Below are 19,277 nucleotides of genomic sequence, written 5' to 3' on the forward strand. Positions count from 1 at the left end.
AAAACTTACGTTCACACAAAGCCCTATCTGAAAATGTTTATAGTGGCTTTATTCATAATCGCCCCAAACTGGAAACAACCCAAATATCCTTCAACTGGTGAACAGATAACTTCAATATAAGCATATAATGGAATACTACTCAGAAATAAAAAGGAATAAACAACTAAAACAGGGAATATGATGCCAGAAACTGGGGATGAAAGGAAAGGTCGACTACAAAGAGGAATGAGGGAATTTCTGAGGATGGCAGAATTCTTCTGTATCCTGATTGTACCGGTTGTTACATGGTTGTATTGATTTGTCAGAACTCACAGAACTGTACACTATAAAGGGTGAATTTTACTATATGTAAATTATACCTCAATAAATCTGATTTTAAAACAGATGAACCTCTAGAAACAGAAGGATAAAAAAGAAAACATAGGGCTTCTCTGGTGGCGCAGCGGTTGAGAGTCCGCCTGCCGATGCAGGGGACGCGGGTTCGTGCCCCGGTCCAGGAAGATCCCACATGCCGCAGAGCGGCTGGGCCCGTGAGCCATGGCCGCTGAGCCTGCGCGTCCGGAGCCTGTGCTCCGCAAGGGCAGAGGTCACAACAGTGAGAGGCCTGCGTACCGCAAAAAAAAACCCCAAAAAACACATACGGGCAAACAATAATGAAAATAAAAGAGGGGGTTTAATATTTGACATAAAGAGAATCTAAAAACTGTAATTTAAGCATAACTGTATACTTAAAAAATAAAAATCTACCTGAAATTCCATGACTTTCTAGGTAAATATAAACGTACAAATTGAGTCAAGAAGAGATATAGAGCATGAGGAGAAAAAAACAAAAAACAAAAAACAAAAACATGAGGAGGACAGTAACCATAGAGGAAACTGAAATGGTAGGCAGTTATATCATGCCAAAAACCATTAGTTCCAAATAATTTACAGATTAGTTCTACCTTCAAGACATAAATAACTTCTACGTTATTTATATTAGTACACAGGAAATATGGAAAAATTATAACTCATTCTGCTAGATTGGCAGTTCTCAATAGGGATCCCTGAAGCCCTTTCTGGGAGCCCATAAGGCAAAACTATTTTGATAACAATACTAAGATGTTCTTGCTTTTTCACTCTCATTCTCTCATAAACGTGTACAGTGAAGTTTTCTAGAGACTGATGGAACGTCATGTGATGATGTCATCTCTCTGGCAATTAAGAAAACGTATGCTTGTACATTCTTGTGTTTTAAATTTTTCTCCATTTAAATTCTAATAGTGACAGGAAACTCACATAAACAAAAGTTCTTTGAGGATCATCAATTATTTTTAAGAGTACAAATGGGTCCTGAGACCAGAAAGTTTGAGAACCATTGTACTAAACTAATACTACTCCAGCAGGAAAAACAGACGAAGGAGAAAACTACCAGTTTACTTAAGAACATCAATGCAAATATCTTAAACTTAATTGTTCTTAAAAGAAGATAAAAATAAATGAAGAATACATCATGTTCTTGGATGAGACTCAAATTAAACTATAAATTTAATGAAATTCCAATCAAAATACTTATAGGATATTTTATGGAACTGGGCAAATTTATTCTAAAGTTCACCTGGGAGAGGAAATGTACAAAAGCAGTCAAGAAAATTATGAGAAAAAAAAAAAAAAAGAAAATTATGAGAAAGAAAAACAATGTGACAAAGAAAAAATGGTAGTATATGTAGTTTTGGGCCCCATAAGGTATAAAAACATTCTATAGTGCTACAATAATGGAAACAGTGTGGTGTTGGTACAAAAATGGACCCAAAAAGTCCAGGGAGCAGGATAGAATCCAGAAGCAGACCCATGTACAACCTGACATTTCAAATCAGTTGGAAAAACGTAGACTCATTAATTGTGTCAAGACAATTAAAATTTTCTTAGGAAAAAAATAAAGTTAAAATCCTAATTCACACTATTGATGAAAATTAATTTTAATTGTATTAAGGATCTAACTTGGACAATACAACTATGAAAGTATTGAGAGGAAAAAGATTATATGTATAAAATCTTCTGGGAGAGAAACACAAACCCCAGAAGCCATAATAGAAAAGGCTGATGAATTTTACTACATATGAAAACCTTTTGTATTATGTAAGACACTGTAAATAAAGACAAGCAATAGATTAAAATATATATGTATATATTTGTAACATATGTAACAGAGAAAGAATATCACAGTGAAATGATGCAAGCCTTCAAATCAATAAGAAAAAGATAACAATCTAATAGAGAAACAGGCAAATAACATAGAAAGGCAATTCACAGAAGATATACAAATGATCAATAAATATATTAAAGCATGCTCAAATTCACTAGTAACCACAGAAATGCAAATCTATAAAATGTAAGTATAGCTTTTTAATTCATTAGAGTTGCAAAAATTGAAGGAATGATAATATCCTGTATTGATGAGATGTGGGGAAATGAGCATTCTCATTCACTATTGGATGGCAGTCTTTTTGGAGGGTAACTGAGCACACTCTAACAAAAATTTAAATTCTCACATCTTTTAACCCAGCACTTCTACTACTAGAAACTTACTTGCAGAAATAATTGCATATTTCTGCAAAAAGTTTGCTGTAGCAGTGCTTGTAAGAGTAAAAAACTGGAAGCAACTGAAAAGCTTTCAACAGGGAAATAACTAAATAAATCATGGTAGTTACAAAATATGGAAGAGCATTTGGGGGTTAAAAGAACAAGGTAATTCTATTATGTATTGACATGGAGAAAAAAAATTTTTTTAACATCTTTATTGAAGTATAATTGCTTTACAATGGTGTGTTAGTTTCTGCTGTATAACAAAGTGAATCAGCTATACATATACATACATCCCCATATCTCCTGCCTCTTGCGTCTCCCTCCCACCCTCACTATCCCACCCCTCTAGGTGGACACAAAGCACCGAGCTGATCTCCCTGTGCTATGTGGTTGCTTCCCACTAGCTATCTATTTTACATTTCATAGTGTATATATGTCCATGCCACTCTCTCACTTCATCCCAGCTTGCCCTTCCCCCTCGTCATGTCCTCAAGTCCATTCTCTGTGTCTGTGTCTTTATTCCTGTCCTGCCCCTAGGTTCTTCAGAACCACTTTTTTTTTTTTTTTAGATTCCATATATATGTGTTAGCATACGGTATTTGTTTTTCTCTTTCTGACTTACTTCACTCTGTATGATGGTCTCTGGGTCCATCCACCTTGCTACAAATAACTCAGTTTTGTTTCTTTTTATGGCTGAGTAATATTCCATTGGATATATGTGCCACATCTTTATCCATTCATCTGTTGATAGACACTTAGGTTGCTTCCATGTCCTGGCTATTGTAAATAGAGCTGCAATGAACATTGTGGTACATGACTCTTTTTGAATTATGGTTTTCTCAGGGTATACACCCAGTAGTGGGATTGCTGGGTCGTATGGTAGTTCTATTTTTAGTTTTTTAAGGAACCTCCATACTGTTCTTCATAGTGGCTGTATCAATTTACATTCCCACCAACAGGGCGGAGGGTTCCCTTTTCTCCACACCCTCTCCAGCATTTACTGTTTGTAGATTTTTTGATGATGGCCATTCTGACTGGTGTGAGGTGATATCTCATTGTGGTTTTGATTTGCATTTCTCTAATGATTAGTGATGTTGAGCATCCTTTCTTGTGTTTGTTGGCAATCTGTATATCTTCTTTGGAGAAATGTCTATTTAGATCTTCCACCCAGTTTTGGATTGTGTTGTTTGTTTTTTTGATATTGAGCTGCATGAGCTGCTTGTATATTTTGGAGATTAGTCCTTTGTCAGTTGCTTCGTTTGCAAATATTTTCTCCCATTCTGAGGGTTGTCTTTTCGTCCTGCTTATGGTTTCCTTTGCTGTGCAAAAGCTTTTAAGTTTAATTAGGTCCCATTTGTTTATTTTTGTTTTTATTTCGACAAGGAAAAAATTTAAAGATATATCATTAAGTGGAAAAAGCAAGAGGTATGTTTATGGTATGATTCCATTTGTGTAAAAAAACTATATTTTAATCTACCATAAAATATATAAATGTACACATGTATAAACAAGAAAAGGTCTGGAAGGGTACATACTAATCTGTAGACAGTACTTACCTTTATGGAGGAGAGTCAATTAAAGAAGTAGAGTAAAAGAGACTTTTACTTTGTAATTAGTGTTCTGTAATTTATTATAGCAAGTATTTCTGTTTTACCTGTAAATTTTCAAAATCAATCAAAAGAAGAAGGAAAAAAAACCTCCTGCAGTATCTACAGTAAGAGGTGATGCAGGCTTAAGCGAGAGCATTGGGTTTGAAAGGCGGAAGAGATATCTCTTCCAGGCTCTTTTTAACACACTTTGTGTGTTTCCATTATGCGGATGGTCTGAAGGCTGCAACTATGTATGTATCTGCCTCTGCAAACACAGAAACTGGTAGGTATTCATCTCTGTGTCTTCTGTGCCTGGCAATGTGTTTGGCATTCGGCAGATGTTGAGTAAGTATATGTTGAATGAATCATAAAGACAGTAAAAAGGTAGAACATACAGTTTTTGGTAACTAATTAGATGCGAGGCGTGAAGGAGAGGGTTGGAGTGGATAATGATATCATTACCAAATAAGGAAAACAGGAGGTTCGGGGGAAATTATGACAATAGCTAACATTTAATGATTACTATGTGCAGGTACTCTGTCAAATGCTCTGTATCCATTATCTCATTGAATCTGAAGAAAAACCTTATATTTCCCTCACACGAGGAAAGAAGAGCTAAGAGACTTTCCCAAGGTCACTTAGCCATAAGTACAGCCAATATCCCAGACTCTGTGCTCTTACTCCCGAGGTTATACTGCTTCTTCAAAGCGGGAAAGTTAATAAAATCAGTTTTGATAGGTTGTGATTGAGGTGCTCATGGGCTATTCATTGAGGTTAACCAGTCCAGTGGAGAGTTGGATATCTCAAGTCTGCAGCTTGTTAGAGACGTCAGGGCTAGAGGTATGGATTAGAAGTTGTCTACGAGAGTGGCATCTAGAAGGTCAACATTCAACAATCATTCAACAAATATTTATTGAGCTCCCGCATAAGCTCCAGGCACATGTTACATCAAACACTCACTTCAAACCCATTTGATTCACAGAATGCTTATCATGTGAAAGTACTCATTTCTTTTTTCACGTCTAATGATCCCCATTACACTGTAAGTATGTTAAACTACTAAATTTCTCTGTATTCCCCCTTGTTATAGGGCTCTAAACATGTTTGTTGATTGAATGCTTGAGAAAACATTAAGAAATGAGCAGCCATTCACAAAGACTAGCCTAAGTCTCAGGAAACCAAGTGCAGAGAGTGTCTGCATCTCTTTTACCAGCTAAAATTCTATAAAAGCAGTCAAGTCTCGACACAAATATAAGATTTTTCATCGATGTCATCAAGGTTAATTGTAGGCATCAGAAAATTGTAACTTGAAGCAGCAGGCTGGCTGCCAGAAGACCCATACCAGGTGGTATTTCCCTTGGCAAATTTATCAAAGTCCAGAGTCTGGCCCTCAGTCTTACTGGTCTAGACACTCAATCCTGTCAGAGTTGAGAGAACCCAGGGAGCTTTATGCATGTTCACTAAGTCATAAAAAACTGAAGTATAAAACTAGAGTGTCAGTTATTAATATATGACCAGATATTTGCCTCCATCATCATCTCCCTGTAGCCAATTGATGTGCAAAGGCAGATTCCTAGGAGACCATGTGGTAAGCCCAGAATCAGCACACAGGGAGTTAGTCACGGGATTAGGAGGTTTAACAACACCAGGCTCTGAGCCTGATGCAGAGGCAGCGTGAAACAGGAACAAAGCACATACTTTGAAACCAGAGAAACCTGGACACACACAGCGCCCCTTACTTCCTAGCAGAGTGGCTGTGGGCAAGTCATTCAATCTCTGCAACCTCTAGTTCTTTGAAGGTGAATGACGATACCTACTTCACAGGCTTATCGTGAGGATTCAATGAGATAATGCATAAAATGCTAGACTAGTTCCTTTCATGTGATAGGCGCTCAGTAAATGGTAGCTACATATCCGTCTCCATATGTTAGGGGTTAAGGGTTCAAGTCAGCCTTACTGAATGTCCTTTGCTCTGAATAAAACAGGGCAAGAAAGGACGGGGGCAAAAGACCAGTAAGAACAATGCTGCAGTAATCCAGAACACAGATGCTAGTGGCTTAAAACAGGGATGCAGCCTCGGAGATGTGGGGAGCTGGGAGAGATACATACATACAGATTTGAAAGGTATTTAGGAGGCAGGCACTATGCTGAGTGTTCTACATAATTATTTATAGTCCTGACAGCAACTTATAAAGTAGCCCATTTTTCAGATAAAAGTCAGAGATATTAAGCAACTAGCTAAGGATCACACGGCAGTGACTGAACTGCAATATGAATTATAGTTGGTGTGATTCCAAAATCTCTCTTCTTCCTACAAATATACGTCTGTACATATCTTGGTTCTCAACCAAGATGTCAATTGTGAGGAATATAGTAATTTCTTACCACTAACAAAGTATTGAAGTTTACAGAAATGATTGAGGTTTTAGAAAATATAACTTGGAACAGATCAAGGTTATCACTATAATAAATAATGTCACTACTGCTCACTTCCATTATGATATGCTTTCTTGGGGGCAGGAGAGAAAGAGGTGGAAGCAGAGCTCGTGGATCAGAAATTCTACATCATTCATTGTAGGTTTGCTATGACAGAGTATCACGCATGTGAACTTCATCCATTGTTTCATCTTGGAAACAGTTTCAGAATGGTTACTCCAAGGAACAGCCACTCTTGTTGAGCAAAGAAAGTCTTAGCTGGGCCATGTACAAGCTTTCACTGTAACAGTGACAAGCTCTTCAGACAGCAGACATAGGTGCTAACCAACAGACAATCTCCTGACACTGTGTTCCTTAGATTTTCATCTTTCCAGTCACACGCAGATTATAATCCACTGCAGAAACTTAACTGTTTTAGATGGAGGACAATATCATCTAACAAATTTGAACTCCTTTTCCATATGAACCAACAAGTTAAGTTTTTCCTACTTTTACAGCTTAATATTTTAACCCAGGTGCTGCCGCCATTTCTTCTACCTTCAGTCTCTGCGCCTTTCTCAGAGCTCCCAACAGCACTATGTTGGGACAGAGCATCCGGAGAGGTTCACAACCTCTATGATCTGTAAGAGCCACTATGAGGAAGGTCCAGGGAATAATTTACCATTTTCAGTGGGAAACAAGTGGTGGTTATTAGCTATGATGATTTTGTACTTTGGGTCTGGATTTGCTGCACCTTTCTTTATAGTAAGACAACAACTGCTTAAAAAATAATCCATGAGGGATTTCCCTGGTGGTCCAGTGGCTAAGACTCCACACTCCCAATGCAAGAGACCCGGGTTCGATCCCTGGTCTGGGAACTAGATCCCACATCCCACAACTAAGAGTTCGCATGCCGCAACTAAAAGATCCTGCGTGCCACAGCTAAAAAAAAAGATCCCGCATGCCACAACAAAGATCCCGCGTGCCACAACTAAGACCCAATGCAGCCAAATAAATACTAAAAAAAATAATAATCCATGAGACAGAGCATTTTAAGAGGTGCAATCTCTTTGAAAAAAGGATTTAACTCAACATCCTAGATATGTTTGTAAATAAACTTATGGCATAAATCCTTAAAAAAATTTTAACCCAAGCATAACATTTCACATTATAAAATTTTGCTTTGAATTAGTTTGAGCCTAAAATTTCATCCTCATGAGATGGATGTAAATCAATTTTGTTTCTCTGCAAATTTAATACTCATGACTTCTATATTCCTACTCCAAATATTGCTTTAGGTTGTTTTCAGAAGTTTTTATAAGTTATTCATTCATTAGACAAATGTCACTGCATGCCCCCCAAGTACCAGGGCCCTCAAGGAATTCACAATCTAATAAGGAAAACAGATAGACAAGTACTCCTAATGATAGTTATAACATTAATAACAATTTGTGCTATTTACCACCACCTGCTCTGTATCAGACACTGTGCTAGGCCTTAGGAATGAAAAGAGGAATAAGAAATTTCCCTACGTTCAGGGGCTTCCCATGCCTTCAGAGGGTTTATGTACAGTCTGATGGGGGAGGCAGGTATACGGACCAATACATGAAATAGAGTAAACAAATGCCCTGCTGGAAATAACAATAGTGTGCTTAGTAGAAGGACAAGAGATGGAGAGGTTAATGAGAGGTGAGAAGGCAAGCTGGAAAGGTTTCATAGAGGCAGTGACCTTTGAATTGAGTTTTAAAACGATGAGTATTTTCCAAATTCAGGGCAAAAGGAAGAAAAAGGATAACTGGCAAAGACAGGTGTAAAACAATTTCATGTGTTCAGGGGACTGCAAGCAGTTTGGTAGAGATGGAGGTTACAGTAAAAAAGGAGGGAGGAGGAGTTGGGAGGATCCAGTAAGAGCTGAGGCTTGTTGGGCAGAGGGCATATGATGGAGGGCCTTCCACGCTGTGTTGTCTGTGAAGCCATGGGGGTCACCAAAGGGTTCCAGGCATGGGAGTTACAAGAACAGGGCTTGTCTTAGAAACAGAACTCTGGTAGCCTATGAAGAGGATGGAGTTTCAAGATAAGGAGAGCAGTTAGAAAATACAGAATATATGTGTAGGATGGTAATTCCCTGGTGGTCCAGTGGTTAGGATTCTAGGCTTTCACTGCCGTGGCCTGGGTTCAATCCCCGGCTGGGGAGCTGAGATCCCACAAGCCATGCAGCGCAGCCAAAAAAAAAAAAAAAAGAATATACTTGTAGGAGATACTCAGAGACAACCCAACAGAAAAATCAGCAAAACTCTGAAAAGGTACTTCACAAAAAAAGAAAAATCAATGGCTGATAAACACATGAAAGCGTACTCTACCCAGTAACCAGGGGAATTTAAGTAAGAACCACACTGAGAAATTGTTATATACCCACAAGGCTGGCAAAAATGAAAAGGTCTCACAATACCAAGTATTGGTAAGAATGTGGAACAACAAAAATTCTACGTGCTGGTAATAGAACAAACTGGCAGAACCTCTTTGGAAACGGTTTGATGTTAGCTAGTAAAGTTGAAGAAGCACTTATCTCAGGACCCAGGAATTCTAGTTCCAGGTTTCTACCCTAATGAAACTTGTGTCCTGTACACCAGGACACTTATAAAAAATGTTTATGGTAGCATTTTCCATAAGAAAAAAATTGGAAATAACCTAAATATGAATCATCATTGGAATGGATACATGAATCAGGGTGTATTCATACAATGGACTATAACACAGCAATAAAAATGAATAAACTCCAAGTACATGCAATAATATGGATGAATCCTAAACTCTTAATGATGAACAAAAGAAACAAGACCCAAACAGTACAAAAACATGATTTTACCCATATAAAGATCCAAAAATGCTACATTAAACTATATTGTTTAGGGATACAGACATAGGTAATAAAATTATAAAGAAAAGCTGGAAAGTAATCATCGTAAAAGTCAAGGGAGTGATTATCCGAGTAAGGGAGAGATGGGTTGTGACCAAGGAGAAGTATACAAAGGACTACTAGGATGCTGGAAATGTTCTGTTTCCTGGGCTGGCTGTGGTTTCATGAGGGTTCAATTATTTGTTTAACTGTGCACATATAGTTTGTGCATCTTTCTCCAGGTTTGCTATATTTCTCAATATAAAAGAAAAAATTAATGTACTTAGGAAAAAAACAAAAAGTACATTAACAACTATGTACTGCTAGATGTGTTTATAAGTGAAAAGCTGCTTTGTTGAAAATTAAAAAGAAATCAGAAAAGGCTTCACATAGGAGATACATACATGTGAATTGAAACATAAAGGATCCCCTGCTTTCCAATCTGGGTCCCACAAGAAAAGGTGGCAAGAAGAAGGACTGTTCTGAAATCAATGAGGTAGTGAGCAGAGAATACACCATCAACATTTACATGAACATCCATGGAGTAGAGTTCAAGAAGTATGCCCCTCGGGCACTCAAAGAGATCTGGAAATTTGCCATGAAAAAAATGGGAACTCCAGCTGAGCGCACTGACACCAGGCTCAACAAAGCTGTCTGGGCCAAAGGAATAAGGAATGCCCCATACTGTATCCGTCCAGGTGTGGTTGTCCAGAAAACGTACTGAGGATGAAGGTCCACGAAACGAGCTCTATACTGTATACCTATGTATCTGTCACTGCTTTCAAAAATCTGGATGAGAACTTACAGCTGATGGTCAAATAAAGTTATAAAACTGAAAAAAAAAATTCCTTGACCTAATTCTAGGTTGGGTACCAGTCCTGTGAACTATACCATGAACTAATCTGTCTTAAAATACTTTCTGCAATGTAATGTATTCTGTGTTCTCCACCACTGTAAGCTGCTTGAAGGAAAGCTGGGTCTTGTTTACACTGGATTCTTATGACCTAATAGTTCACAATATATAGTAGGTACTCAATAAATTTGTGGAATGAATGAATGAATGAAGAAATCCTGCTTACTCTTCTTATAATCATGTTTTGAGTAATCTATGCACTACATTCAATGGAGATCACAAACCTTCTCCATGCATTAAGTTTTCAGCTGCTACTCTGTCTTTTCCTCCACAGTTCTCCACTTCCTACTTTAAAGGTAGAGTCCACTAGAATCTTTCTCTCCATCAATTAAAATTTTTCTCTTCTTTCACTCCTCTTAGAATAACTGCTCATCTCCAAGGCTAATCCTTTTATCTAACACCTTGACCGTATCTCTTGTATTTCTTCCCCAGATTTGCATCCTTCATTATTCCTGTTCTGAATGATTCTACATTTTATCTTCCCCTCATTCATTCATACCAGCTCAGAGAATGCGAAGGTACCATGTTCACCCTAGAAAATAATAGATACTGTACTTAGGGAAACAGACTAATCTAGAATTCACAACCTGATGGTAATTCTCTTTAATATCCTGCCATGCATGACTTTCACAGGCTCAGAAAATGCCTGGAGTTGTGACAGCACGCTAAAAGCCTCGGTCCCCATGGCTGCTTAGGGCTGGGGCAAGCATGGCCTGACACTTCTCTCAACTGCTGGATGAGATGGGATTGTGGGATTGTACTAGGGCAAGGAATTCCCCTTTAATGGGGGACGGGCACTCTTTCTTTCCAAAGATAGTATCTTGGAAGTGGCCACCACAACAGGTTCTAGGTCAGGGAATGAATCAAGGGACACATTCTGATACATAGGAGTACCACTGCCAGGTTTCAGATGGGTTGCTTCAAGCTGGCTGCTCTCCTTGACAATGCAGTCCTGGTTCTGAGGGCCAGGTCCTGAGAAGAGCTCCTGCTTGAACTTGGCTAATATCAAGGTCTGTAAGATGCCTGAAGGAGTTTCTCTTTGAGACTCAGGGAACAGGAGGCCTAAGGCTCCAAAGAAAGTTCTGCCTCTAAGCTCTCACTTGTACCTCCAGGCGGGGTCCCATGCTCACCCATGATTAACATTCCCCCAACAGAAGAAGGACCAAGTTGAGAAGGAGTCTGTTCTAAGTCAGAATCCCTTCTATCCTGATTGAAGAGATCATTTGGTAGAGATTTCTGCCATCTATTGCAGTGATACAGGGAAAGAGCACAAGTTTTTGGCATCAGACAGGTCTGGCTTTGAATCCCAGCTCTGCCACTAACTAGCTGTGTGTTGGTCAATGTCTTAAATCTTCTGAGACTATAAAATGGAGATGATATCTACCTGAAGGGTTGTTGTATAATAAATCTTAAACTTATTTCCCGGTTTCCCTTTTACTTCCTCTATAACAGGCTGGGAACATCAGCCCCAATCCCAGGGTCAGCTTTGACTAAGTCCCTCCATTCTTTGCTATGTCCTCTTCATCTTTCGCCCCTCCCCTCCCTTGCACAATATGTATCTGCTGGAGTAAACTCTTGTCAGTTCCCTGAATACATCAAGCTCTTTCTCCATAGAAACTGTCCAATAGAACTTTCTGCAATGATGAAAAAGTTCCATATTATAGCTGTCCACTATAATAGCCACTAGCCACATGTAGGTAGTCAGCACTTGAATTGTAGCTAGTGGGACCAAGGAGATAAAATTTTAATATTCTTTAATTTTAATTAATTTAAATTTAAATAGCCCCACAAGGCTAGTGGCTACCATAACTTACAGTTCTAGACTGTAAGTCTTTGCATTTGCCATTTCCTTGCATGGAAATGTATTTCCCCTCTCTTCTACTCAGTCTTAAAATCTCAGCTTGAATATCTATTCTTCCAGGATGCATATCCTGAGACTTGGACTCAGTTAGGTTTCTTCTTTGTTACCTTCCATAGCATCCTCTACCCTTCTCCTATAATATGACTCATCACATTTTTTTTTAAATTACTGTTTTGTATTTTCCATTAGGGTGTAAACTTCATTGGTGTTCTTGAGGCCCTACAGACTTCCTCTCTCAGGTAGGGATACTCCTTTTCTTCCCTTTGAGTGGACATCCACGGGACCTTAGGATTTAGGCTTTTTCCAAGTTGGGGACTGTTATCTTTGAGGTAACTTCTGCGCATTGGAAGCTTTAGGGATTGATTAGGAGCGGCCTTATACCTTTCTAAGGATAAGCTAAAAGTCAGAAACTAAAAAGGAAAGGAATAATAAAATGCCTCATTAAATTAAAAACTTCTATATGCAAAATAAACAACAACAGGGACTTCCCTGGTGATCCAGAGGTTAAGAATCCGCCTTTCAATGCAGGGGATGTGGGTGCGATCCCTGGTTGGGAAACTGAGATCCCACATGCTAAGGGGCAACTAAGCCCTCACGCCACAACTAGAGAGAAGCCTGCTGCAACAAAGAGCTGCAACAAGGACCCAGTGCAGCCAAAAAAACCAAAAACCAAAAAACCAACAACAATAACACCCCACCAATACATCAAGACAAATGATAAACTGGAAAAAAATATACAACATAAATTATAGATTAAAAAGGATTAATAAAAAGAGTACTTAAAATCAGTAAGAGAAAGGTGGACACCACGTGGATAAAAGAAATGAACAGGCAGTTCAAAAAAGAAGATAAACTAATCTCAAAAAATATTAAAAACTGTTTAACTTCACTAGTAACTAAATAAATGCAGATTAAATGAACATAATACCATTTTTGCTTATTAAATTGGCAAAGATTAAAAAGTTTCATCCTAATGTGTTGATCAGAGCATGAAGAAATAAGTAATCTGGCACTAAGCATAAAAATTGAAACAGGCACACTTTTAATCCAGCGATTCTACTCTTAGGAATATATCCTAAGAAAATGATCAGACACTTGACAAAGGTGAATTTATAAAGATGTTCTCTGTAAGTGTTGTTTATAATACTGAAAAGCTGGAAACGATCTAATTAGACAACCAGAGGTTGGTTAAATAAAATATGATACATCCCTGCAATGGAATACTAAGTGGCTATTAGAAGTGGTGCTATGGGTCTATATTTACTGACACAGAGCACTAGCTATAATAAATGAAAAAGTGAAAAAGAAAGTCACAAGCTAGCATGTTAACATAATCCTACTTTTATAAAATTTTTGTCAACTTACCTATCTACTCCTAAAAACAATCTCGAAGGATATATGCCAAAATATTGATAGTTCTCTCTGGGTAGATGTTTCACTATCTTTCCCTGCTTAAAATTATGGCAACTAGCCAGTCCTCCCCAGGATTCTCTGGCGTAGGGTTTGATGTCCCCTCAAATGGGTCACAGAGGACCTCAGAGATAGCCAGTACTAGGTTTCCTGATTGATGCAGTCGTAGACTCACTAGTAGTCCAGACTTTACCTATTTTATTCACTGCTGTGTCTTTTGTGTCTATAACTGCCTGGCACATAGTAGGCATTCAATAAATATGTGTTGAATTAATGTATCACATCAGAGCACCAATTCTACTAATGATAAAGCACATTTAAACATTATTTTGATAAATTAAACCCAGAATGCAAAATTCACAAAAAGTTTAGATAATGCAAGATTCCTAAATACGTTATACTCTCTATTCACCATTACAATGCTGGGGCCAGAAGTTTATTTTCTTCTATCATTTGTGTCCTTTCCCAGAAGAGTCTGAGAAGCAGTGAATAATATCTTTGTGCAAGGCCTTTTCCACCCCCTTCTGAGGCTAGGTATTACAATCTCTAACTCACAGACGAGAAAATGAAGGTTTGGCATTGCTCAAGGTCACACAGCTAAAAAGCAGGGGAATCGGGACCCAAATCCAGGCCCATTTGTCTCCAAAACTCATCTGTGGCTTTGAGAGGTACAAAGTAAGACAATGAAAAGGACACTGCAGGTCTGTGACAGCTAATGTCTGTGCTTCCTAACAAGTCACCACCACTTAGCCCTGAGCTCCCATGTCTAAGAGGTGCTTTTTCTTAACCCTTGGAGAATCCAGAGGATGATTTGTCACCAGGGTTATTAGCATTTCTCCCTGGATATCGACAGCTTGTCTTTCCTCCCTCCAACCAGTGACTGATTTCTTCAAATGCTCGCCAAATACGGCCCAAGTCACCATGGTAAACGTATTGACAGAATCATATTAAAAGCTACTGAGCATTTACAGGGTTGTAAGTTATGCAAGGGAGGAACAAGATAAGAAACACAGGGAAAGAAAACAGGTTCAATCAGCAGTGACAATTATTTATTTAGAAGCTGCTGGTTGGAACAGTTTTTTAAATATACTTTAATTGCTAATTACGGTTTCTTCAGGAGAGTTGCTTCACCTTAAAGCTAATCATTAATATTTTAGCTGCCCAGCATAGAGACTGTGTACATGCCGTAGACCTACCCAGAGCCGTGTCTATGCAGTTAGCATCCGCTGCTGGCTCTGAAAACAGAGTCTGCTGCGTTGGTTGGTTTCCTACCCCAAACTCAAAGTCCGCTAGTCCACTTACAAGAGAGCAGACATTTAAGTCCTTATTTCTCTAAAGGTTGAGGCTGGTTCAATAAGCAAAATTCTGCTCTAAGCCACCTAGACAACTGACAATTTTTCAAAGGAATGACCTATCTTTTCTAAGTTAATTTACACCTTTTATTGGGGGACATAAGTGTTGCCTTAGGCAAGGTAGAGAATACAGAAGAGTTTGTTTTCAGCTTCTAATTCCCTGGGTACTCCGATGTGAACCTTATAACAAATAAGGTCAGCTTCCAGGCCCAGGAGGTACTGAGGGTAAACAGGCGGGAGGGTGCCGGGGTCCGCGTGGGAGTATATTTGGTGTAGCCCCGCGTGGGAGTATATTTGGTGTAGCCCCGTCTCCCGTGTTTCCAACTTCACATGCTTCTTAAGGAGAATCTAATCCTCACAGGAGAGTTGAATCTGTTCATTTGCACGCATCTCATCAGCACCCTGCTTTGTGGAGGGCTGTTTGATGTCCCAAGGAAAAGGCTTCGAAGTCTTTTAAAGCCTTTTTGATGTGAACCAGAAAATCACGTTTTGTCGAGAGTGCACTCAACTTGAACCTCAAAAGGTTCAGGACTCAGAAACCACACGGTTCAAGTGGGATTTAAACTGGGCAAAATCACTTCCTTGTCTTCCCCGGCAAGTCCCACCCCTGGCCTTTGTGCTAACAGTTTCTCTACACTGTTGGGCCTTTTTCCTCTCTCTCTTTCTCTCTCTTTCTCTCTCTCTCTCTCTCTCTCTTTCTCTCTCTCTCTCACACACACACACACACACACACACACACACACATCTTGGCAAGAAAAAATATATCACCCCCAAAGACTGGGTGATCCTCCTCTCTGAGGATAAATGCTGTCTCCAGCTCCACCCTGTCCTCAAAGATTCTGAATGGTCATTGCTGCAGTCCCAGAGACCTGGAATGCTCTAGGTGAGGGTGAAATGATTTACAGAGCCAAACAGCTATGATTGCCTCCTTAAGTGAGGCATTTAACTAGGTACAAGACTTGCAGAGAAAACTGGAAACTTGCTTTGGGGAGCAGCTACTTTGCGTGGAAGGAAGCACATACCTTAGGACTTCACTGTTCCACTTGGAAATGAAGGGACAGGAGATATGACTCCTCCTAAAATCAAAGGGAAGAACTGAGCTGAGAGAATAATCTAACCCTAACTTTCTCTTTCCAGAGTTCGTTTCTTATTTTTCCTCATTAGACTTGAAAATCCAGTTACTCAAGAGCCAGTGAAAGTTTAGATTCACGAGACAGAATCTCAATTGTGAAAAGATCCAAAGTGTTCCTCACACCCTAAGGAGTCTCAGATGCCCTGTCCCCATGGCTGGAACCACATCAAAGCTCCAGTGACCACTGTCTCATGTCCTGCTAACCATAATAGTTACTATTTATTGAGTGGCTACCGCAGATCAGGCACCATGCTATAAATACATTATCCCATTTAATTTGTTCAATAAAACAAAAAGGTGAGTCAGCTCACTCCCATTTTGCAGACACGAAAACTGAGGCTCAAAAAAGTTTAAATGACCTGCCCCAAAGCAGCTCAGCTAATAAGTGCTTGAGCTGTGACTGAAATCCGATCTGTTGAGCATCAAAGTCAGTGGTTCTTGGCTTAACACCATGTTACTCAGCACCTGTTCTGCTGCAGTTTTGGTTTGGTTTTGTTTTGTTTTAAGACACTTAGTGCTTTATAAATTTATTTAGTATTTATTAAGTACCTACTATGGGAAAGGCATTGTGGATATTTCAAGAAGTTAAGACAGACATGCTTTCTTCCCCCCTCTCACTGTGACACTGCAATGGCCTTTTTACAGTGGTCCTCTTTAACTGACACTTACCCTCCTTCAGTCGGTTATTCACATAGCAGCCCGAGTAATCTTTTTAAATGATAAATGACAACACAGTACATCTCCCTGTTTAAACACTCTGCGGCCTCCTGTTGTTGCATCTAGAATAAAATCCAAACTCTCTGTGACCCTAAAGATTCGTGGAGGTCTAGCCCCTCTCCATTTCATCTCTTGCTGCATCCCCCCAAGTTCACCCCATCCAAGCCCTCAGACCTTCTCTCTGCTCTTTAACTGTGCCAACACACCCTTCTTCCAAACGCTTATGTGGTTGTCACCTGCTCATCACTCATATTTCAATTCAGACATCACCTCCAGAGGTATACCAGGCATATTTGACACAGCGTGTCAGTTTTTACATTTTTTATGACATAATCAGTCATAAAGCTATTTTCTTGATGAATTCTTTAGTTTTAACATAAGTGATTAACAATATTAAAGGAATGTTTTATTTTCAGAGATATTCTAGTTTAGTAAACTATTTACTAGGTGAACTAAAATTTGCACAGACCAAACAAAAATGTCCCACCCCTCAGTTCACAGCTTGTTTCACTGTTCCAAAATTTAAACATAAATAAGAACTCCAAGTGGTCACAAAGAATGGCCGAATTGAAATAACTCAATTTATGCGTCCTCCTCTTTATAATTAATGTGCTCTCATTGTTCACTTTGAATCTACTGTTCATATGCAGGAATATGCAGTATCACATGACTTGGATACTGTATATTCCTGCATATGAATACGGATAGAAACTGTGTCCTAAGTGAGCTCAGACGCTTCTGAGCTGTTAGGCACTTACACTTGAAGCGAGTCTGCAGATGTAGTGGCCCACAGTGTAACTGGAAGTTCTCCCAATTCTTCCTTACAGAATGCAATGTTTATTAAAGAATAAATAATAAAAAAGATGCAAATTTGAAACTCACATATGTATTATTAAAACTCAATAACCACAGCAATTTTTCAGAACTTAGACCAACAAAAGATATTTTCGGGGAGAAATATTTTATAATCAACATTGTTTAAAACTGTCAGCATGTCATGGTATTTAAAAGCAAGCAAACTTTTAGCTGATTGTTGTTTTAAAATTCCTCTACAGAGTAACATAGCACCCTACTCCCCTCACCTGCACACTTCACTCTCTATCATGATAAAAAAAAAATAAGTGCTGCAATAAGGGGAAACACCAGGTATTATGGGAACAAAAACACGGTTGAAGAAGTAGAAAAAGAACCAAGGGAGTATCATGTCCCAGAAGCCAAGGGAGGGGAATTCCAAGAAGGATGAAGTCATCAGTTGTATCCAGTACTACAGAGGATCCCTCCTCTGAACTGGGTGCCAAGGCCAACTGGGCGCAGGGCCTAGAGCTCTCCTTCCACTACACGGAAAGGTAAAACCAAGTCCTCCTTCCTCTGGATGGCGTGTAAACTAATTCAGAGGGAACATTTCTCATACGTGGTCTTAACCATTTCTTACCATCAGTGGCAGAAAGACAGATGTGGACATATATTGAGCCAATGGCAGGTCTGTGTTTTCTAGACCCTAATGCTGCAAAGAACTGCCAATGGCCACCACTAGCCCTCATGGTACATGGAGGAAAAGGACCCCACTTAGAGGATGGCGAGGGATGGAGTCTTCTGGCCTGCTTCTACTTGGCTGCAGTGCCCACGTGAGGGGCAAATCTCATAGAAATGGCCATAAACAGAGCAGGTAAGGGGGAGTCCACATACCCTTCACATCCGTTCTCTGTCCACCCCACCCTGCTCATCTACAGAAAGCAGCAAGCATCTGACCACCTTTAAGTCTCTTCATTTTTGAAACTCCTTCACCATATGGCTCCCGGACCAGTCTGTACTTTTCGGACATTGAAACTGAAACAACCATCAGTTAAACTTTTTTACAAACTGATTCAGAAAAGAAAATAAATTTAATAAACAACAACAAGAAATCAGACACTTGTCCAGCAATTGTGACTGTACATCTCATCTCACTTGGCCGTTTCAAAGAAATGGAACCAATTAGTAATTAGTTCTAGAACCAGACAAATCATTCAATTTTATCAATTCATCTCTCTTATATTCAACCTTTAGATGCTAGGCTATGGACCTTTCCCATAAAATAGTCTTCCAAATTGTCTTTTTTAAAATAAATCTTTTAGAATAGTTTTTAGATTTATAGAAAAGTTGCAAAGACAGTACAGAAAGTTCCTATATTCCTCACACTCAGTTTCCCCTATTATTAACATCTTATTTTAGTATGGTACTTTGTCATAACTAACAAGCCAATATTGATACACTATTATTAACCAAAGTCCATACTTTTTACTTGGATTTCTGTAGTTTTTACCTAGCGTCCTTTTTCTACTCCAGTACTTCCACATTATCTGTTTTAAATTATAAACCAGATTTTTAAATTATAAAAATAGTACATGTACATGTTAACTATTCAAATACCACAGAAGAGCATAAAAT

The 19,277-nt window shown here is 39.0% G+C and overlaps 1 protein-coding gene and 2 pseudogenes across 5 annotated transcripts in view; 2 read left to right on the forward strand and 1 right to left on the reverse strand.

Moving 5' to 3' along the window:
* Nucleotides 1–19,277, reverse strand: part of RNF220 (ring finger protein 220) — a 222,971-nt gene that overhangs the window by 178,793 nt on the left and 24,901 nt on the right. The gene's annotated exons all lie outside the window — the stretch shown is intronic.
* LOC111175726 (cytochrome c oxidase subunit 7C, mitochondrial pseudogene) lies at nt 7,168–7,524 on the forward strand (annotated as a pseudogene).
* Nucleotides 9,884–10,287, forward strand: LOC111175444 (large ribosomal subunit protein eL31 pseudogene; annotated as a pseudogene).

The sequence above is a fragment of the Delphinapterus leucas genome, chromosome 1, assembly GCF_059928025.1.
Source record: "Delphinapterus leucas isolate spDelLeu-1000000601 "Yukka" chromosome 1, BTC_Dleu_Yukka2, whole genome shotgun sequence".
Taxonomy (NCBI): Eukaryota; Metazoa; Chordata; class Mammalia; order Artiodactyla; family Monodontidae; genus Delphinapterus; species Delphinapterus leucas.